Here is a 5,893-nt window from a genome sequence, read left to right on the forward strand (position 1 = left end):
TATTGAAGCCAAAAGCTGCAAAGTTAATAATGATAGTGCAACTTATTTGTGGCACTGCCGTTTAGGTCATATTGGTGTAAAGCGCATGAAGAAAATCCATGCTGATGGGCTTTTGGAATCACTTGATTATGAATCAGTTGATGCTTGCGAACCATGCCTCATGGTCAAAGATGACTAAGACTCTGTTCTCCAGAATAATGGAGCGAGCAACTGACTTATTGGATATAATACATACTAATGATGAGGTCCGATGAGTGTTGAGGCTCACGGCGGGTATCGTTATTTTCTGACCTTCACAGATGATTTGAGCAGATATGGGTATATCTACTTGAAGAAACATAATTATGAAACATTTGAAAAGTTTAAAGAATTTCAGAGTGAAGTGGAAAATCATCGTAACAAGAAAATAAAGTTTCTACGATCTGATCGCAGAGGCGAATATTTGAGTTACGAGTTTGGTCTTCAATTAAAACAATGTGGAATAGTTTCACAAACTCATGCCACCTGGAACACCACAGCGTAATGGTGTGTCTGAACGTCATAACCGTACTTTATTTGATATAGTGCAATCTATGATGTCTCTTACCGATTTACCACTATCGTTTTGGGGTTATGCATTAGAGATAGCTGCATTCACATTAAGAAGGGCACCATCTAAATCCGTTGAGACGACACTGTATGAACTGTAGTTTAGCAAAAAAAAACTAAGCTGTCATTTCTTAAAGTTTGGGGTTGCGATGCTTATGTGAAAAAGTTTCATCTTGATACGCTCAAACCCAAGTCGGAGAAGTGCGTCTTCATAGGATACCCAAAAGTAACTGTTGGGTACACCTTCTATCACAGATCCGATGGCAAGATATTTGTTGCTGAGAATGGATCCTTTCTAGAGAAGGAGTTTCTCTCGAAAGAAGTGAGTGGGAGGAAAGTAGAACTTGATGAGGTAACTGTACCTGCTCCCTTATTGGAAAGTAGTTCATCACAGAAATCTGTTTCTGTGACTCCTACACCAATTAGTGAGGAAGCTACTGATGTTGATCATGTAACTTCAGATCAAGTTACTACCGAACCTCGTAGGTCAACCAGAGTGAGATCCGCACCAGAGTGGTATGGTAATCCTGTTCTGGAGGTCATGTTAATTGACCATGACGAACCTACGAACTATGAGGAAGCGATGATGAGCCTAGATTCCACGAAATGGCTTGAGGCCATGAAATCTGAGATATGATCCATGTATGAGAACAAAGTGTGGACTTTGGTTGACTTGCCTGATGATCGGCAAGCCATAGAAAATAAATGGATCTTCAAGAGGAAGACGGACGCTGATAGTAGTGTTACTATCTACAAAGCTAGACTAGTCGAAAAAGGTTTTGACAAAGTTCAAGGTGTTGACTATGATGAGATTTTCTCACTCGTAGCGATGCTTAAGTCTGTCCGAATCATGTTAGCAAATTGCCACATTTTATGAAATCTGGCAAATGGATGTCAAAACTACATTCCTTAATGGATTTCTTAAATAAGAGTTGTATATGATGCAACCAGAAGGTTTTGTCGATCCTAAAGGTGCTAACAAAATGTGCAAGCTCCAGCGATCCATCTATGGACTGGTGCAAGCATCTCAGAGTTGGAATATACGCTTTGATGAGTTGATCAAAGCATATAGTTTTATACAGACTTGTGGTGAAGCCTGTATTTACAAGAAAGTTAGTGGGAGCACTACAACATTTCTGATAAATATATGTGAATGACATATTGTTGATCGGAAATAATGTAGAATTTTCTGGAAAGCATAAAGGAGTATTTGAAAGGAGTTTTTCGAATAAAGACCTCGGTGAAGCTACTTACATATTGAGCATCAAGATCTATAGAGATAGATCAAGACGCTTGATAAGTTTTTTTCAATGAGTACATACCTTGACAAGATTTTGAAGTAGTTCAAAATGGAACAGTCAAAAAAAGAGTTCTTACCTGTGTTACAAGGTGTCAAATTGAGTAAGACTCAAAGCCTGACCACGACAGAAGATAGAAAGAGAGTGAAAGTCATTCCCAATCCCTAAGCCATAGTTTCTATAAAGTATGCCATGCTGTGTACCAAATCTATTGTATACCCTACACCGAGTTTAGCAAGGGAGTACAATAGTGATCTAGGAGTAGATCACTAGACAGCGGTCAAAATTATCCTTAGTGGAATAAGGATATGTTACTCGATTATGGAGGTGACAAAAGGTTCGTCTTAAAGGGTTACGTCGATGCAAATTTTGACACTGATCCAGATGACTCTAAGTCTCAATCTGGATACATTTTGTAAGTGGGAGCAATTAGCTAGAGTAGCTCCGTGCAGAGCATTGTTGACATAGAAATTTGCAAAATACACACGGATTTGAATGTGGCAGACCCGTAGACTAAACTTCTCTCACAAGCAAAACATGATCACACCTTATTACTCTTTGGGTGTTAATCACATAGCGATGTGAACTAGATTATTGACTCTAGTAAACCCTTTGGATGTTGGTCACATGAGGATGTGAACTATGGGTGTTAATCACATGGTGATGTGAACTATTGGTGCTAAATCACATGGCGATGTGAACTAGATTATTGACTCTAGTGCAAGTGGGAGACTGAAGGAAATATGCCCTAGAGGCAATAATAAAGTTATTATTTATTTCCTTATTTCATGATAAATGTTTATTATTCATGCTAGAATTGTATTGACCGGAAACATAATACATGTGTGAATACATAGACAAACATAGTGTCACTAGTATGCCCCTACTTGACTAGCTCGTTAATCAAAGATGGTTAAGTTTCCTAACCATAGACATGAGTTGTCATTTGATTAATGGGATCACATCATTAGGAGAATGATGTGATTGACTTGACCCATTCCGTTAGCTTAGCACTTGATCGTTTAGTATGTTGCTATTGCTTTCTTCATGACTTATACATGTTCCTATGACTATGAGATTATGCAACTCCCGTTGCCGGAGGAACATTTTGTGTGATACCAAACGTCACAACATAATTGGGTGATTATAAAGGTGCTCTATAGGTGTCTCCGAAGGTACTTGTTGAGTTGGCGTATTTCGAGATTAGGATTTGTCACTCCGATCATCGGAGAGGTATCTCTGGGCCCACTCGGTAATACACATCACTATAAGCCTTGCAAGCATTGTAACTAATGATTTAGTTGCGGGATGATGTATTATGGAACGAGTAAAGGGACTTGCCGGTAACGAGATTGAACTAGGTATTGAGATACCGACGAGCGAAACTCGGGCAAGTAACATACTGATGACGAAGTTAACAACATATGTTGTTATGCGGTTTGACCGATAAAGATCTTTGTAGAATATGTGGGAGCCAATATGAGCATCCAGGTTCCGCTATTGGTTATTGACCAGAGACGTGTCTCGGTCATGTCTACATAGTTCTCGAACCCGTAGGGTCTGCACGCTTAAAGTTCGATGATGGCTATAACATGAGTTTAATGTGTTTTGATGTACCGAAGTTTGTTCGGAGTCCCGGATGTGATCGCGGACATGACGAGGAGTCTCAAAATGGTCGAGACGTAAATATCGATATATTGGACGACTATGCTCGGACACCGGAATGGTTTCGGGGAGTTTCGGGCATATACCGGAGTACCGGGGGGTTACCGGAACCCCCCAGGGAGACTAATGGGCCTATTGAGCCCTAGTGGAGAAGAGGAGGGGCGGCCAAGGGCAGCCGCGCACCCCCTCCCCCAATCCGAATTGGACAAGGAGTAGGGGCGGCTCCCCCCTTTCCTTTCCCCCTCTCTCTCCTTCCCTCTCCTCTCCTACTCCCACATGGAATGGGGGAGTGAGGGAGTCCTAGACTAAGGGGTCCTCGGGCGTCCGACCTATTATCTATGGGCCGGACTGATGGGCTGTGAAGACATGAAGACCGAAGACTACACCGTGTCCGGATTGGACTCTACTTGGCGTGGAAGGCAAGCTTGGCGACCGAAGATTCCTTCTTATGTAACCGACTCCATGTAAACCCTAGATCCCCTCGGTGTCTGTATAAACCGTAGGGGATAGTCCGGAACGGCCAACACATATACTCATTGCCATATTCATAGGCTAGACTTCTAGGGTTTAGCCATTACGATCTCGTGGTAGATCAACTCTTGTAACACTCATATTCATCAAGATCAATCAAGCAGGAAGTAGGGTATTACCTCCATAGAGAGGGCCCGAACCTGGGTAAACATCGTGTCCCCTGTCTCTTGTTACCATCGATCCTAGACACACAGTTCGGGACCCACTACCCGAGATCCGCCGGTTTTGACACCGACATTGGTGCTTCCATTGAGAGTTCCACTGTGTCGTCGATGAAAGGCTTGATGGCTCGCCTATTCGTTGGAGGCAACATCACCGCAGGGGTAGTTTTGGCCCCAGGCCAAACCCTCCGGCTAGGCGACTTTACTATGATCGCCCGTTCGGCCGCAGATCCGAAAATGACCTCTCAGGCCATCGAAAATCCCCTTCGCATAAACTCCGAGCACTCCAAGAAGATGGATCCAGTCGAGATTTCGTCCTTAAACGAGCTCCTAGATCGCATCACCGCTTTGGGAATCATCACAGATTATGATCAGATCGGGCCTAAAACCGATCAGGGAGAAACCGAAGCTCCACTTGGCACCCACCAGATCACGGCAGTCCTGGAGCAGGACGGCGAGCCTTCTTCTATATCGAAGACGGACTATGTTCGGGTCACCGTTCATAAAGAGCCGGATACTCACCCGCGAAAAGACGCAACCAGCCCTCCGAACAGAGCCTCAGACGGCGGCTCCAAACAATCAGAAGATGTTCCGGAACCCGGACTGTCCATTCCGGAAGGTCATCGAACCCCGGACAACCAGTTAGGTCTGGGTTCGGATTTAATTCCACCCACCCACCCGGACATACAGGCTCTCATGAGCATAAAACATCAATCTCAGGAGAAGGTCCAGCACTTTTGGGCCAGATTCCTCATCAAGAACAAGGTAAAAGATTTCTGTGACAAGGACGCAATATCAGCGTTCTGCAAAAACTGTGCGGACGAAGGAATACTCAATGCCATCAATCGACACCGCATACTCAAATTCGCTAACTTAGCAACCATTGTACAAAAATACAGCGCGATGGAGAGCGCCTGGGAAACTCAAGCAGCTCACTGGGAACCATCGGTCCCAGCTCAACTCCCCCTACAGGCGAAAAGGGCGCACCCTCGTGGCACGCCCAACCTGATAGTCAAGAAACACAAAACCGCTACGTGGCATGGCACCATTCTGGAGGGGTGGCTCGATGGCCCATGCAAAATACATACAACAATAGACACCATGGCAACCCACAGCCTTAGAGCATGTTGGATACTATGACAAGTAGCCAAGAGCGGCGAGAACATCCTTATTAAGGATACCCCGGAACAAGGCCCCCCAGAAGACGACCACCCAAGAGTATTGACAGTCTTCGATACATTCACTTCAAACAACAAACACAAAAGGGCACTTCGTGAGCTCAACAAAGTCTGCCAAATCCCTGTAATAAACCCATGGAATGACACGGCTATAACATTCAACGCCAATGACGAACCAAAGTATAGAACAGTATGAGCTCCTCCCGCGTTAGTACTCAGTCCCATCGTGGACGGGTTTCGACTTACCAAGGTCCTCATGGACGGCGGTAGCGGACTAAACCTCATTTAATCAGGACACACTCCATAAAATGGGAGTAGACAAGAGCCGCATCAAACAAAGTAACACAACCTTCTGAGGAATTATTCCTAGTCAGGAGGCGCGGTGCGCGGGCAAAATCACACTTGACGTGGTATTCGGATCGCCGGAGAACTATCGTTCCGAAGAAATAACCTTCCAAGTGGCCCCTTTCAA

The sequence above is a fragment of the Triticum dicoccoides genome, chromosome 2A, assembly GCF_002162155.2.
Source record: "Triticum dicoccoides isolate Atlit2015 ecotype Zavitan chromosome 2A, WEW_v2.0, whole genome shotgun sequence".
In the NCBI taxonomy this organism is placed as follows: Eukaryota; Viridiplantae; Streptophyta; class Magnoliopsida; order Poales; family Poaceae; genus Triticum; species Triticum dicoccoides.